Source organism: Triticum aestivum, chromosome 2B (genome assembly GCF_018294505.1).
Source record: "Triticum aestivum cultivar Chinese Spring chromosome 2B, IWGSC CS RefSeq v2.1, whole genome shotgun sequence".
NCBI lineage: Eukaryota > Viridiplantae > Streptophyta > Magnoliopsida > Poales > Poaceae > Triticum > Triticum aestivum.
In genome coordinates, this window is record NC_057798.1 from 414,793,870 (window position 1) to 414,811,566 (window position 17,697).

Genomic DNA, 17,697 nt, shown 5'->3' on the forward strand with positions numbered 1-17,697 from the left:
CAAGCAAGATGTCATAATCTAGATAGAATAAAACCAAGCAATATGATTAAACCCCATCGTTTTGCCCTTAGTGGCAACAGTACAAATACATGCTTCGCTACCCCTTCTGTCATGAGGTGAGGACACCGCAAGATTGAACACACTACAAAGCACCTCTCCCGCTGAAGATAAATCAATCTAATAGGCAAAACGAAATGGATAGATAATATAAATCTATAATAATCATGCATAATAAAGTTCAGAAAAGACTTAGTTACTTTCAATGAATAATCTGATCATAAACCCACAGTTCATCGGATCCCAACAAATACACCGTAAAAGAAAATTACATCGAATAGAACTCCAAGGAGAACATTGTATTGAAGATCAAAGAGAGATCTAGTTAATCACCGTGGACCCCTAGGTTTGTGGTAAACTACTCACACATCATCAGAGGTGCAGAAATGTTGATGTAGAAGTCCTCCGTGATCGATTCCCCCTCCACAGAGTACGAGAAAAGACCTACTGATGGGATCGCGGAAGAATAGAAGGTTGTGGCGGCGGAAAAATTGTTTCATCTGGCTCTCTTGGGTTTTTTGAATATTTGAGAATTTATAGCGCTGGAATTAGGTCAGAGAGAGCCACGAGGGGGCCACAAGGCATCAAGGCGTGTCCTGTTGCCTTGCCGTCTCCTCATAGGTCTTCTGGTCCCCCCTCGAAGCTTCTAGGGTTTCTTATGTCCAGAGAAAAATCATCAAAAAGTTTTGTAGCGTTTGGACTCAGTTTGGTATAGATTTTCTGTAAAACTAAAAACAAGCAGAAAACAACAACTAGCACTAGGCACCGAGTAAATAGGTTAGTCCCCCAAAATGATATAAATTTCATATAAAGTATCCAAGATTGATAATATAATAGTATGAAACAATAAAAGTTATAGATACGTTGGAGACGTATCAGAATCTTTCTTTTGAACTCGTGTGGATTTTCACTCAGATCCGACAATGCCTTTCTATTTCACAGATTGCCGGAGATCCCACCGTTGGACCGCAATGAAATTTTACAGGTTTGTTGTAGACTCAATTTCACACAATCCAACCTAAGGGATCGGTGAAACAGTGTTTGAGGAGGCGGGCCTGGCGCAAATGATTCCAGCTTTCATATTTTCAACACAGCCGTGCAAGAGCAATGTTGATGTTGAGCTCCCGAGCTCCATGCACAATTTTTCTCATGATCCTAGATTGAAATGATGTTTTGATGAATACATTCATTCATATCTAACTAACCTACATAGGGGGGCGTTCCCGACTTGGATGATGTGGACCATGAGTTGGCAAAGTCATTTGTTCGCAAGGTCATGTGTTGGCATTGGTTAGCCATGTGTTTGGTAAAAGGGAACGAATAGTGACCCTAAAAGGGCAAATACTTTGGGCAGTGGAACATATGTTCCCGATGGCTAAGTAGTTCAACCTGAATTTGACTTTCTAAACAAACTATAATTCAGACTACTGTTACTTGCCAATACATTCAAAGTATTGACCCTTGTGACTGCAATGTATCATGTTGCAGGATTTTCCATATTGAAAGAGAGATACGAAGTAGGGTTATGACGCTATATGATAACCAACAAGTATATGGCATCACAACAGTTTTTGAGGGTAGAGTATTCAACCCAAATTTATTGATTCGACACAAGGGGAGCCAAAGAATATTCTCCAGTATTAGCAGCTGAGTTGTCAATTTAACCACACCTGAAAGACTTAATATCTGCAGCAAAGTATTTAGTAGCAAAGTAGTATGGAAGTAACGGTAACAGTGGCAAAAGTAACAATAACAGTTTTATAGCAATCATAACAATGTCAACGACAAAGTAACTTAGTAAAGATCAGTATGTGAAAATCTCGTAGGCAATGGATCAATGATGGATAATTATGTCGGATGACATTCATCATGCAACAGTTATAACCTAGGGTGACACAGAACTAGCTCCAATTCATCAATATAATGTAGGCATGTATTCCGAATATAGTCATACGTGCTTATGGAAAAGAACTTGCATGGCATCTTTTGTCCTACCCTCTCATGGCAACGGGATCCTAATGGAAACTAAGGGATATTAAGACCTCCTTTTAATAGAGAACAGGACCAAAGCATTAGCACTTAGTGAATACATGAACTCCTCAAACTACGGTGATCATCGGGAAGTGTCCCGAGTATTGTCACTCCGGGGTTGCCGAATCATAACACATAGTAGGTGACTACAACTTGCAAGATCGGATCAAGAACACACATATATTCATGGAAACATAAAGGGTTCAGATATGAATTCATGGCACTCGGGCCCTAGTGACAAGCATTAAGCATAGCAAAGTAATAGCAACATCAATCTCAGAACATAGTGGATACTAGGGATCAAACCCTAACAAAACTAACTCGATTACATGATAAATCTCATCCAACCCATCACCGTCCAGCAAGCCTATGATGGAATTACTCACGCACGGCGGTGAGCATCATGAAATTGGTGATGGAGGATGGTTGATGATGACGACAACGACGGATTCCCCTCTCCGGAGCCCTGAACGGACTCCAGATCTGCCCTCCCGATGAAGAACAGGAGGCGGCGGCGGCTCCGTATGGTAAAATGCGATGAGTCCTTCTCTCTGTTTTTTTCTCCCCGAACGTGAATATATGGAGTTGGAGTTGAGGTCGGTGGAGGTCTAGGGGACCCACAAGGCAGGGGGCGCGCCCTTGGGGGGTGGGCACGCCCTCCACCGTTGTGGATAGCTGGTGGGTCCCCCTTTGTTGATTCTTCCGTCAATATGTTTTATTTATTCCAAAAATATTCTCCGTGAAGTTTCAGGTCATTCCAAGAACTTTTATTTCTGCACAAAAATAACACCATGGCAATTCTGCTGAAAAAAGCGTCAGTCCATGTTAGTTCCATTCAAATCATGCAAATTAGAGTCCAAAACAAGGGCAAAAGAGTTAGGAAAAGTAGATACGATGGAGACGTATCACTATACTCAACTGTTGCGTGTGTGTGTGGATGGGAATCACAAGACTAGAGTATTATTTCTGCTACATGATTGCATTGTAAGCTAGCCCATGAGCTACTAGGCATGTAATATATTAAAGACTGGATCAACGATGTAATACTATGACATGTGTTATTTCTTGGTATTTCATTGTCAACTGTGCGTGCTAGTGGTGTCTACTACACAACTTTATTCTTGTAGACCCTGTTGGGCCTCCAAGCGGAGAGTTTTGTAGGACAACAACAAATTTCTCTCAAGTGGATGACCTAAGGTTTATCAATCCGTGGGAGGTGTAGGATGAAGATGGTCTCTCTCAAACAACCCTGCAAACAAATATAAGAAATCTCTTGTGTCCCCAACACACTCAATACAATGGTAAAATGTATAGGTGCACTAGTTCGCCGAAGAGATGGTGATACAAGTGTAGTATGGATAGTAGATATAGGTTTTTGTAATATGAGAATATAAAAAAGCAAGTTAGCAAGTGATAAAATGGAGCACAAACATTATTGTAATGCTTGGAAACAAGGCCTAGGATTCATACTTTCACTAGTGCAATTTCTCAACAGTGCTAACATAATTGAATCCTATAACAATCCCTCAGTGTGAGATAAAGAATCACTCCAAAGTTTCTATTGGAGAATCTAGGACGAAAACATGTATCAACCCCTATGCTTAGATTACCCAAATGTCATGGAAATCCTCAAGTTGAATACCAAAACATACATCAAGTAACTCAACAGAATACCCCATTGTCACCACGGGAATCCACATGCACGACATACATCAAGTGTTCTTAAACCCAAAATATTCAATCCAACATAACGGAACCACACAGAGCAAGACTCAATTCATCACAACAAGATAGAGAGGGAAAAACACCATATGATCTGACTATATTAAGAAAGCCCATGGTTACATCAAGATCATGCCGGATCAAGAACACGAGAGAGAGAGAGAGATCAAACACATTGCTACTGGTACATACCCTCAACTGAAAGTGAAATCATGCCCTTACATCATAGTTTGATGTTGATGACAATATACATGTAGGGGACTAACTATGTGTATCAAGTAAATCTCAGGTGTTAGCTCCCGGATGATACACGTGTGTGGATCATGGATGTATGAGATTGATGCAACTCAATGAAGAAGGAACATTACATCAACGACTCTTTTTGTTGGTTTATTCTTGAGTATAGGGATCCCGCACTATTAAGAGGGGATCGATAGGATTAGCATGGGATTTGCTCAAGTCATTATGTTTCCCTACCTTTCTACACCTTCTAAATATGCCCAAGTAGTTTCGATCACTGGTAGGATCAACTATCACCTCATACACTCACTCTATCCCTCTTTCATGTGTTTCTGGCCTGTGGCCTGCCGGATGTCCGAGGTCCTTGCCGGAAATCTGGCCCCAAGCATAGAATGTGCTCTTATGCTGAGTCTGGGCTGCCGGATGTCCAGCCCCGATGCCTGATGTCCGGGCTGCCCTCATAGCCCCGGATGTCCGGGGGCTCCCCGAAAATCCAACCTCTTTACAGAAGCCTCATCGTTCCTATTGTCTGCTCGGGCCAGATGTCCGCCCACTGTCGGATGTCCGATACCTCACTGGTGCGTGGGATGTTTGGGTCCACCCGGATGTCCGGCCTCTTTGATTTGTTCACTGCTCTCTAGTTTATTACATAGGCGCCTCACTGTGCCGGATGTCCGGCCTACCCCTGTCACTTACACTACAACGGCCATATTTGCTCCAAAACTATATATAGCCTTCTTCTTCCACGGGAGAGGGTTGACCATTCACTTTGAGCAAACCCTAGAACGCATTTCACACACACACACACACACACTCACTCACTCTCTCTCTCTCTCACTCACACCAAATCTTAGATTCTGAAGGGATTTGAGAGCATTTGTGAGAAGTTGTCCAATCAAGTGATAGATCCACTCCTTCCCCTTCTTTGCACTAAAGGAATTCATGATTTGAGAAAGTCTTGATCTTTTCCCCATCGTTCTTGTTACTCTTCGAGGTTGGAGAATCCTAGGCGGTAGGAGTTCTTCGAAGAGGAATCGACCATTGTGATTACCCCTGGAAAGTTTGTGAGGGTTTGGAGACCACCCCAAGGTCTACCACTAGTGGTTGAGAATCGCCTTCATGGTGATATCTCAAAGAGAGAATAGGGTGAGCCTTCGTGGCGTTGGTGTGCCTTCGTGGTAGCATCCACCTCTCTAAACGATGACGTAGCTTCCCTCCAAGGAAGTGAACATCGACATACATCCTTGTCTCTTGGAGTTGCGGTTATTCCTAACCCTAGCTCCCTACTTGTGGTTACTTGTCTCTTTATCTTTACTTGTTACATACTGTTCTTGCTTATTCATATTCTTGTAATACTTGGTCACCTTGCTAAGCTCATTGTATCATCTTTGCAATTGTTAGGTTCACCTTCATATTCCCCATTATAGCCTAACATTGCAAAGTAAGAATTAAAATTTGTAATTGTGCCTATTCAACCCCCTCTAGGTCCATCTCGATCCTTTTCATTTGGTATCATAGCCTCATGCTCTATTCTTGTGGCTTAACCACCCTAGAGCAAGATGAACCCCGATGGGACTCCCATTGTTGCAGATCTGAAGGAGAAGGGCACGGCTTCTTCGGAAGCCAAGTCCTTCACTTCTGAGGATCTGGAACGGTCCCTTGCTAAGCAAAAGGAGGAGCATGATGCTTCTCTTGAGGCCTTGGTCCAAATGAGGCCAGCCATATTAACCAAGATGCTCGCACCACTTTCGTGTGGTGCAGCCTCGAGGCTAACTACACCTACTCCTTCACTTGGCCAACAACCTCCTAGCAATGATCACTCTAGTGTTCCATGGCTTTATGCAAGACCTCAGGTAGAGAAACCTAAGTATAATCCTGGAGGAAAACCTCCTTTGCTTGATGAAAGTTCCAATTTTTCTTTGTGGAGAGTTGGTATGCAGGACCATCTTAGGTACGCCAATGACGAAATGTTGGTCATCTTGGATCATGGCTACAACCCTGTCGGCCCAAAGAATTTCACTCCAAGAGAGACATATGACAAGCATCTCAACGACACCGCAATCATGTGCATAAGGAAAGGAATGAATGATAAGCAAAGGAGACCTTACATACACATCACAAGTGCCAAGGAGTTATGGGATAGTATTGTGAGGACCAAGACCGGTACCTACACTCTCCGGCTAGCTCAATATGAAATTGCCAAGGGTCAATTGCAAAAATTTTGTATGGAGAAAGGTGAATCCCCCAAGCAACTCCTTGAGCGTCTCATGACTCTCACCGCTGACATTGAGTCTTGTGACTGTGACAAGACACAAGATGGATTCAACTTGACTAAGCGATTTCTCGTGGACAAATTGCTTCATGCTCTTGCTCTGTATCATCACCAAATGGTGTGGGACATAAGGCAACACCATGGATTCAAGGAAATGACTCTAGATGAATTCATATCCACTTTTCAACTATTCGAAGAATCCAAGGCAAATGCTACAAAACATCTTGCCATGCATGGTACCTCAACATCAAAGATCAATCTTGCTTTGAAGGCCAAGCATGTATGTGAGGAAGAGCAAAGTGAAGAAGAAGAACAAGATGATGATGATGAAGATGGTGATGAGATTGACTTTGATGAGAGCCCTTCATATGAAGACATTTCCCTCTTTGTCAAGAAGTTTAGCGCTGGAAAATTCAGGGGAAGATTCCAGAAGAAGAAAGTGAGAAAAGTGTTACAACTGTGAAGAAACCAACCACTTCTCCAACGATTGCCCTTATAAGAAGAGAGAAGATAAATCGAGGTTTCCCAAGACCTTTCCTAAGAATAAGTTGCCAAATCCTTTGAACTCCAAGCTCAAGAAGAGAGATGGGAAAACAATGTTTGCCCATGAAGAATCTGATCTGGATGATGTTGGTGGTGTTGTTGGAGTAGCTCAAGATTCTCAAAACACCTTGAGGCTAGTCAACAAGAGTGGTGATGTTGTCACCTACAACTACATGAAATATTATGAGGGCAACGCTCACAAGTGCTTAATGGCAAAGGTCGTGGTAGAAGATGGAGAGGACCAAAACTCTCATGACAATGTCAAGGTAGCCCCATGTTCAAATCCTCCTCTTTTCACTCCGTCTATTCCTTGTGATGAGTATCTTGATGCGGAGGATAATTATGATGATGATGATATAGATGATCCTATGCTTGCTAAACTAAATAATTTCACGTGCTCCCTTAAAAGGAAAGAAGCTCACTATGTTTCCTATGCTTATGGAGATGGTGAGTAAGCACACCATCACCATTAAGGAACTCAAAACCCTCATCATCGAGGAAAAGGAAAAATATGAAATCCTTGAGCGAAAAGTCCAATATGAGGAAGCACGAAATGATGAACTATGCTTAAAAATTGGTGCAAACATTGATGTTCATGCTAAAGAACTTGCCTCCTTGAAAAAGGGCAAGTCCTCTTGCAAGGAGTTGATGAATGATAAAAGTAAGCTTGTGGAATCACATGCTTCTCTCTCTAAGGATTGTGAGCTTTTATCCGTGTCCCTGAAGACTAAGGAAGAGGAGCTCACCCTTCTTACAAAGAGTTTTGATATGCTTAAACTTACTTATCTTGAAACTCTAGCCAAGGCTTACTCTTCACCCATTATCAATGTTGATGATTGTACTACTAACTCTAGTGGTGACCTAGCATCTATTCTTGAGGAAAATCGCTTTCTAAAGGAACAACTCGAGAGAGGACTAATGACATGTGCTCAAGGACAAAAGAACCTTAACGATGTATTGAGCCAACACAATCAAGAAGGACTTGGGTTTGCCCAAGCACAAGCAAGAAGAAAACACCTTCTCAAAAGTGCACCACACCTCTCAAGGAGACATTTGTACGTGAAGGGCACAAGGAAAAGGTGAGGTTGTGAGTGGGAAGGCCACTAGGGGCATGCCCACTCTCAACAAGCCAAAAGAGTTCATGCCCCCATCCTATGTACTCCCTCCGTCCCAAAATTGTTGTCTTAAATTTTTCTACACACGGATGTATCTAGTTACATTTTAGTGTTATATACATCCGTATCTAGAAAAATCCAAGACAAGAATTTTGGGACGGAGGGAGTACTTCGTAAAACAAAGGATGGAGAAGTTTATGCTAAATTTGTTGGTCCTCATAATGCATTCCGGTTTTATGCTATTTGGGTCCCTAAGACCCTCATGACTAACTTGAGAGGTCCCATTGCAAAATGGATGCCTCTAACCAAGTCATAAATTGTGTGTAGGTTGCCTTCTCTGGTGGAGTTAAATGGGTGATCGATAGTGGATGCACAAGCCATATGACCAGAGATAGCAAAGTTGCTTTTAGATTTCATGGAAGCTATTCAACCCTTTATGAGCATTGTGTTTGGTGGAGGATCAAAAGGACAGGTACTTGGGTTGGGCAAGGTGGCTATCACAAATGACATGTCTCTTGCAAATGCCATGCTTGTCCAATCCCTTAAATACCATTTGCTTTCCATTTGCCAATTGGCTTCCATTGGTTATGATACACTATTTGGACTAACGGATGTGAAAGTCTTTAAGAGAGATACTCTCGAAGTGGCCTTTGTTGGAGAGTTGGATGACAACCTTTACACAATTGATTTCAGAGAGCACATTCCATGCAACTTGTCTAATGGCCAAGGCCGACAAGGGGTGGCTATGGCATCGCCGGCTAGCCCATGTCGGCATGAGAAATCTTCAAGATCTCTTAAAGGGTAATCACATCCTTGGACTAACCAATGTCTCCTTTGAGAAAGATCGTGTGTGTAGTGCATGCATAGCCGGGAAGCAACATCAATCAAAGCACCCACCCAAGAATATTATATCTACCTCAAGGCCTCTGGAGTTCCTTCATGTGGATCTCTTTGGGTCTCCTTCGTGGGATAGTCTTGGTGGGAAAAAGTATGGACCTGTCATTGTTGATGATTACTCAAGATACACATGGGTGTTTTTCTTCAAGTCCAAGGACAAGACGAAGATCACCTTCATTGATTTTGCCAAGCAAGCCCAACGCAAGTTTGCCAAAGAAATCTTCGCAATAAGAAGTGATAATGGCTCCGAGTTCAAGAACTGCACCTTGGAAGAATTTCTTATTGCACTACAAAAAAAAGACACATCCATGACATTTTGGGCCCGAACGATTTTTTTCCTGTCATGCTTATGACACTTCTATGACGATAATTGTGACAAAACCCGGTATCATCATAGATGTGGTGAGCTCCTACTTCTATGACAAAATCGTGACAAAAAATGGGCTTTCGTCCTGGGCCAGGCGGAGACGCAGCTGCATGACAATCTTTGGGCCGTCCATGATGGAAAAAACCATGGTAGAAGCGAGGGCGAGGAAAATATCGGGGAGTTCCTGGTTACGGTTGGTGGTCGGGGCTGAGCGATGCACAGAGGGATTGCACGTTTCTCTCATATGCATACGCGCGTGGGTGCGAGGCGTTGGGCTCTAACTGAACCCGAGCGAGGCGTTCGCCTACTGAACCCGAGCCATTGCACTGGCTACGTGTTACTGAACCCAAGCGATCGATCGATCCCTGGCTATTAACTGAACCTGATCGAGCGATTCCTTCGCTACTACTGCTAACTGAAGCCGATCGAACCTGATGCCTCTTGATGAACAATGAGCGTTGTTGGGGGTTGGATGAACAGTTCCCGGTGGGGGTTGGATGAACAGGACCCCGTGGTAGTAGAGGACGTTGCCGCTGGATGAATAGGACCATGATCAAGCCGGTTGGGGGTGGATGAACAGGACCCCGTGGAGGGATGGTTGAACAGTAGCCGGTGGAGGGCTGGATGAACAGTAGCCCGGTGAGGGCTGGATGAACAGTAGCCCGTGGAGGCTTGAGCGGGGCAGTAGACTGTGGATGAACAGTAGCCCATGGAGTCTTGTTTTGCGGTACGCCACACCCCTCCCGATGAACATGACCCTCGTTTTGACCGTAGGAGGTCGAAGAGAAGTCTGTTTCCTCTGTTTTGCAGTATGCCACACCCCTCCCGATCAACAGGACCCTGTTTCGATCGAAGGAGGTTGAAGAGAAGTCCGTTTCCTCCGTTTTGCGGTATGCCAGATACCTCCCGGTCAATAGGATCCGTCTCGACAGTAGGCGGTCGAACAGAAGGCCATTTCCTCTGTTCTGCGGTATGCCAGGCCTTGTTTCGGCTGTTTCGTCCAAGCCGGCTGGCTCCCAATGAATAGGACGCGTTCTGTTGCCTCCCGATGAACACGACATAGTTTCTTCGTTGTGACCCGGTTGGCTGCCGATGAACAGGGCACCATCGCTGCTCTCCGCTGCCTCTCCATGTACGTGAGCCCTGGCCGTATGTATGCGTGAGTAGGTGTTTGAGACCCCGCCCGTATGTATGTACGTGGCCGTATTTACTTTCTTGCACCCTGGTTGTACGTACGTGTACACGATATAGACGGGACTGCGTGACATGCTACATCCAGGCCTCTACTACGACACGTGCCCTTCCTTACTCGGCCACGGTTCATCGCTGCAGCCTGCAAACAGACCGATCGATCAATATGTATGTACACGTTCGCGACCAAACAGACAACCCTACGTACGGTTCGACCGGGTGGGTCCCAAATGTCAGGGAGGTAAGGAGGCACTTCCTTGCATGCGAAGATATAGCTGGTGGGTCCCAGCTGTCAGGGGGAACGGTTCGATCGGGTGGGTCCTAACTGTTAGGGAGGTAAGGAGGCACTTCCTTGCGTGCGAAGATATAGCTGGTGGGTCCTAGCTGTCAGGGGGAGAATCATATTATTTGCCCATAATATGGACGCACTTACTTGTGTGTGAAGATGTAGCTAGTGGGTCCCAGCAGTCAAGGGGGAAACGTTTTTTTCGTGAAATATGGTGGCCCGTTCGGTGGGTCCCTGCTGTCAGGTGGAGGAATTGTTATTTTGCGCGAAATAAGGAAGCACTTCCTTGCTGCAGCCGTGGACCCAGCTGTCAGCCTCTCCATGTACAGTACTCTTCCGATGGAAGTCGTTCCTTGACCACATTGACCATGCCGCGCCGAGAGCACCAAGGTACTGATGATGGCGAGGCCTAAGAAGTGGACGATGCAAAGCCGGGGAAGACACGACAGTGGATGCCCATGCGGAGAGGAGTATGAGAGTTGACTGGTTCGGCTGCGGTGTGATGCTGCATTCGCCGCAGAATAACAGGGGTTATGGGTGAGTAGAGGGATGGCCTGGCTAGAGGTTGGAGTAGGGTGTGGCGGTCAGGCCTGCGCGGCAGCACAGCCGACCACGAGTGGAAGGAGCAGGTGGCATGACCGACGCTGGTTTGGGCGGCTGGAGCAAGAAGACCAGAGGTTGAAGAGGCACTACGACCGTTGGATGGACATCGTACGATTACTGGAGCTAGAATCGTTCATATTGACTAAGTTAACAAAGCCCTCCGTCCGCGTCAGTAGGCCCACAAGTCAGCCTTCAACTATGGTGGGTCCCAGATAGCAGGGGGAGTATTCATTTTTTTGTGCGTAATAAGGAGGCACTTCCTCCTGTGCGAAGATATAGCTGGTGGGTCCGAGCTGTCAGCGGGAGGAACGTTTTTTTCACGAAATACAGAGGCCCTTCCGATGGGTCCCTGCTGTCGGGTGGAGGAATAATTATTTTGTGCGTAATAAGGAGGCACTTCCTTGCATGCGGCCATGGACCCAGCTATCAGCCTCTCCACGTACAGTCCTCTTTCGATGGATGTCGTTCGTTGACCATGTTGACCACACCACACCGAGAGCATCACAATGGTGGATGACGGTGAGGCCTAGGGAGGGAACGACCCGGAGCCAGGGAAGACTCGGCAGTGGTTGCCCACGTGGTGGGGAGTACGAGGGTTTACTAGTTCGGCTGCCGTCGTCGGAAAATAATAGGAGGTGTGGGTGAGTAGAGGAATGGCCTGGCCAGCGATGGAGTAGGGTGGGGCGGTGCGGCCTGTGCGCCAGCACAACCGGCCATGGGAGGCGGGAGCAGACAGTATCACCGACGCTGGTTTGTGCGGCTGGAGCAAGAAGATCATATATTAAAGAAGCAGCATGGCCGTTGGATTAACATCCCATGGTCACTGTTGCTAGAATTGTTTGTGGACTAAGTTGACAAAGCCTTTTGTACACGTCAACCTAGTAGACCCACAAGTCAGCTTCCAAATTTGTCCCAAACAACATACAACCCAAAATTTCTAGCCAAATTCAAATTAATTTAAAAACTAAACATACCTTAATTTAAGTCCAATGAAATTTTACCCGCACAAAAACAATGAAATTTAAAATATCAAAATCCGAAAGAAAAAAGTATTTTGGAACTAATTGTTTGTTTGCTGTATTTTTTCATTTTACATCCCATTTATTATTACTTGTAGCCCATTTTCTGGGCAAGCCCGAATTCATCCATCCTCATCTTAAAAGATTTCTGGCCCAGCCGGGCGTAGAAAAGCAAGTAGGCCTACGTTGGTTATTCTGCAAAAAACAAAATAGCTGGGCTAGCCATTTTCAGAAAGGAAAAAAAACTGGGCTGGTCATGTGGTAAACATATGAAATAAAAGCCTGGGCTAGACGGGCCACAGCTCCCGCACAACCTAGTTGATACCCTTCTTCGTCCCCCAAAAAATATTGCATGCGCTGCTGGGTCCCGGGTGTCTGTCGCTCCTTGTGCAATTATCTCGCTTATTGACTACGTTGACAGTGGCGTGCGATCCATAGGTCAGGAAACCATCAGGAGGAACCCTTTTTTTCTTGTAATAAAGGAGGCACTTGCTTGCCTACTGCCATGATCCTGGTGGGTCCCTACTATCATCCTCACCATGTACAATCATCTCCTTATTCCTCTCGGTTGTTGAACATGTTGGCAACACCGGAGGGCGGCGCCACGACGAGTGAACCAAGGTAGATGATGATGGTGAGGCCTCGAACGGGAACGAACAGGAGCCAGGGAAGATGCACAGAGTTTTAGGGTGCGATGTGGCCATGATGCATGCGCGACAGCACAACCAGCCGTGGGAGGCGGGAGCAGGCGGTCCTGCCGGCGCTGGTTTGGCTTTGGCGGCTGGAGGAAGAAGAGACTGAAAAAACACGACAATCATTGAATGTCAATCCAACGGTCAAGGTTGGCACAATCTTTTGTTGACTAAGCCGGCACCAAGTAGCATACTTTTTATATACAAGAAGAAACGAAAAACTGGGCTCATTCGCCTGATAACATTCCCGAAACTGCGACCGTTCGATCTTGCGTCGCAACTAAAACTGCGAGGAAAATGCATTTGTCTGCCGTCCTCCTCCGAGGGAACGTTCGCCACATAAGTGATTAGCAGCCTTGGTTTTCAACCGAGAGGTATTGGTTTGAGTCCCAGGAACTCTCAATTTTGTCCTCCTTCCTTCCTCGCAAAAAAGAGAAAGAAAATCAAGACTTGAGAAGGCGTACAGAACAAGCTAGTGTACCAGTAAAGAGACATTGCTGAGTTTTAGAAAAAAGAGAGACGTGCTCCTGTAGCTGATTCGAATCCAAACCTAGACTATGACTATATATGGTGCTATGCTACTCTGCAAGTAATGAAACTGACATATCCAACATTCGCTTCTCCTCTTCTCTACTTACTCTGCCTAGCATCAGAAGCTCTGGCCGCAGCAACCATGTCTGTTGGCTGCTCGTCCCCCTGCTCTTCAGTAGGCAACAACCATATATGCGCCAAGCCGCCACCCGTACCATCGCCTGTGGGTCTCATCACACCCCCGCCGGCACATGCACCGCAGCCGGTTGCTCATTGCAACCCGCTGCCGTTGGTGTGGTGCCACTGCTGCAAATCACGCAGAGTCATTCATCGCGTCTCAACCACAATCCTCAACCCTGACCGAGTCTTCTACAAATGCCCGAATCATGGGGTATTAATATGTTTAAGTGTTGTTCCGCTGCTTTCAGTTGCTGATTTTTTAATAGTTTGGTTGTGATCTTCAAATTTGATTCATGCAGAAAAGGGAAGATTTGTGTGATTTGTATTTCTAGGAAGTTGCCGATGTGGGGGAATGCAACTACACTAATTGTTTGGTTAGCCGAGAAATCCCAATACCAGCAGGTTGGGGTGTTGGACAAGTAACTGAGGGAACGATAGAAGAGGAAGATGCAGAGCAGAAGGTTAAAGATGCAGTTCCTTTAATCATGGCCAAGCAACAGCTGCCGAATAACCTTGACAACAATTAGGAGATGAAAGAGCTTGTGAAGATAATGGGCAAAATAGATGTGCTCTGTAGGATGATTGTCTCTTTATTTGCAGTGTATGTAGCACTCGTGATGTATTCAGTGGCTATAACATGAGCACTTTGTTGAAACTAGTAATGAATGAAACCTGTTTAGCAGGCTGCACGTAGTGTTGTGAACATATAATGATTTCTATTAATGGAAATTGGAGGGGTATCCCCTTTTGCTCACAAATAAATAAATAGCAGAGGCCCTTTTGCTAATAAATACATAAATTAGCAAAGGCCCTGTCAGGTCAGCTTTGTTCCCATTCGAAGACGTTGAGCAAATTGTAGTCCAACAGCAAACTATGTCATCAAATACAAGTTTCACAGCCAAATACGAGTACAGCTAAACAACAATGTCATCATGTTTTAGTCGTCAACAATCACCAAACACAAATCAATATACATAATAAGTGATGTTCTCACAACAAAATACTAAACAACAAGTTCATCAGGTTTCAGTTGTCATAACAAACACAATTTCACATAGTAGATAAAAAAAGTCTTCTGATAGGAAAATACGACAAAAGCAATCTAATCATCATCCGCAACAGCATTGTCTACATCTTCACCATGTGTATCAGTCTGAATCGTAATTCCCCTAGTGTCATCTTCTTCTTCATCCTCAATGTCCTTGAACGTTGGCGTCTTATTGATCAACTCTCATATGTCCACAGCCCGACAGACAATCTTTTCGCCAGTGTCATTGATGTGATGGTTCTCAAAGATATTAGGAACATCTATGGAATCTTCTACGTCAGGAGCAGTGAAAGCATCATCTTGTTGTGCAACTTCATTAAACGAATTCCTCTGCTCAAACTTTGCAATACTCTCCAGTCATCGCTACGTGCAAATGTGTCTTCCAAGAAAAATATCTGTGTTGCTTGATTTGCCAAAATAAAAGGCTCGTAGTCTGGTATGCCGCCTTGATATTGATGGATTTGAAATAATCATCAGCTCTGGGTTTTGCGATCCTAGAAAACAGGTTATACCAATGACAACACAACAAAACCACACACCGATGAACCTCAAACTGGAGATATACTGCAGCTGAACAATGTCTGTTATGTTAGCATAAATTTCAGTTATCTCTTCGACATACTTATCCGTGCTCATGATGGCACTGTTTTGTGTCTTCCTACTTTCGTCGCGTGCAAGGGTGCTGTAGCGCACATCTCCAACAACGCAAGATTCATAATGTCTTACCCGAGTATCAGGACCCATTGCTAGTGCATAAAGGGCATCATTAACTGCCTGCCCATCCTCCCGCATCTTCTTAACCTATGGTTAGAAAATAGACAAGCTGATCATCTTATGTACTCAATATATTTAAAATACTGATAGTGCAATTCAAAAGCTTACATGGCTCTTGAACCATTTCGCAAATCCTGCCATAACCAGTTTGTCAATGTTTCTTGGATTTTGCGGCAGTAACTCCTTTTTGTAGATGCTGCACAACATAGTGATCGCGTCAAACATCTAAATATATAAGAATGTGCTGCAAGTTTAGTAGATTATGATGTATAAACTGCAGCACTTAGCACTTACTCGATATAAGGTAGAATCTCGGGACATGTATTCAACACATACCAAACCATTTTGTCCAAATCTTTAGGTTTGTCGTCTTGTCGACTCTTTCCTGTAACTCGAACAGAACAATCGAAAACATTGAGCCCAGGATTGTCTTCACCCACCTCTTTGCTAAGTTGATTAGATGTTTCAATGTATTTTAACCATAATGTCAACGCTTCTCTAGCAATGTAGGCCTCTGCAATGGAACCCTCGGGTCTAGCTCTATTCCTAACATAGCCCTTGAAAGTGCCTAGCCTCCTTTTAATAGGGTACATCCATCCATACTGTACTGGACCTCTAAGTAGTGTCTCATCAGGTAGACGAACAGCCAAATGCACCATCACATCAAAGAAGGCTGGATGATATATCTTCTCAAGGTCGCATATGATAGTTGGTATCTTGTCTCTAAGACGCTCCAAAGCATCTATCCTGATATTTCTACTGCAGAGTTCCTTGAAGAATTTTCCCAACTCTGCAACTGATCTGTATAAGTCAGGGTGGCCAAATCCTCTAAGGATAACAGGTAAAACCCTTTGAAGTACGACGTGGCAGTCATGAGTTTTCAACCCTTGTACCTTGTTTCCATCTGCACTTATTCTCCTTTCAGGGTTGGAAGAAAATCCATGTGGGAATCTCACACATGACATGACCTCGCAGAATTCTTTTCTTTTTACCTTGTCCAAGAGGTACATAGCTGATGCTAAATCCCGTGGTTTACCTTCATCTTCCACCTGCAAATCCTTTATGATACACAACTGTGTCAAATCAATCCTAGATTTTAAGGTATCTTTCGTCTTGCCTTCAATATTAAGAAGTGTGTCGATAATGCTATCACATATATTTTTCTCGATGTGCATCACATCAAGATTATGCCGCAGATCCAAATCTTTCCAATACTCCAAGTCCCACAAAGTGGACCTGCGGGTAAACAATAATCTCTCTTCTGCCCTGCCATGCTTTCTTTTCCCGCTACCACTATCAGGATGGTTTCCTGGTGTAATATCCTGACCTTCTCTAATTCCACTTGCAACTCATCGGCGGTGAGCCTCTTTGGCGCATCACGGTTTTCATGCTTTGCATTGAACATATATCTTCGGTATTTTACAGGACACGACTTGTCCTTGGCAAGGAAACGACGTTGTCCAATGTAACAGATCTTGCTAAGTATTGCATACGATAGCGGATTCTTATCATAGCGAACATATGCATTTTAACCATGTGTTGTTTGCCCTGACATAGTGCCCAAAGCCGGATAATCATGGATGCACCAAATTATAACAACACGCAGAAAGAAATCAGCTGGTGGGCTGCTATATAGGTCTCGAGTGAGAACACCCCTCCATAGCTGTTGAAGTTCCTCCACAAGAGGCTCCATGAATAAATCAAAATCCTTTACAGGACTTTTTGGACCTGGGATGAGCAATGCCATCATGTAGTTTGATTCTTTGGTGCAGACATTTGGAGGCATGTTGTAAGGGATAACAAGCACTGGCTACATGCTATATGTGGCACTCTGGTGGCCAAATGGGTTAAATCCATCTGAAGCTAAGCCAAGTCTAATGTTTCTCTGGTCAACAACAAACTTTTTGTGTTTTTTATTGAAGCTTCTCCAGTCACTACCATGTGATGGATGGCTCATTACATTCTGTTCTCTGTACTCCTTGTTCCTAGAATGCCATAGTACATCCTCTCTTGTTTCAGCATCATGAAACAACCTCTGCAATCTTGGTATAATTGGAAAATGTGTCAGAACATTATGAGGAATCCTCTTCACATCATTGCCATCTTTCCATCTTGATGATTTGCATTTT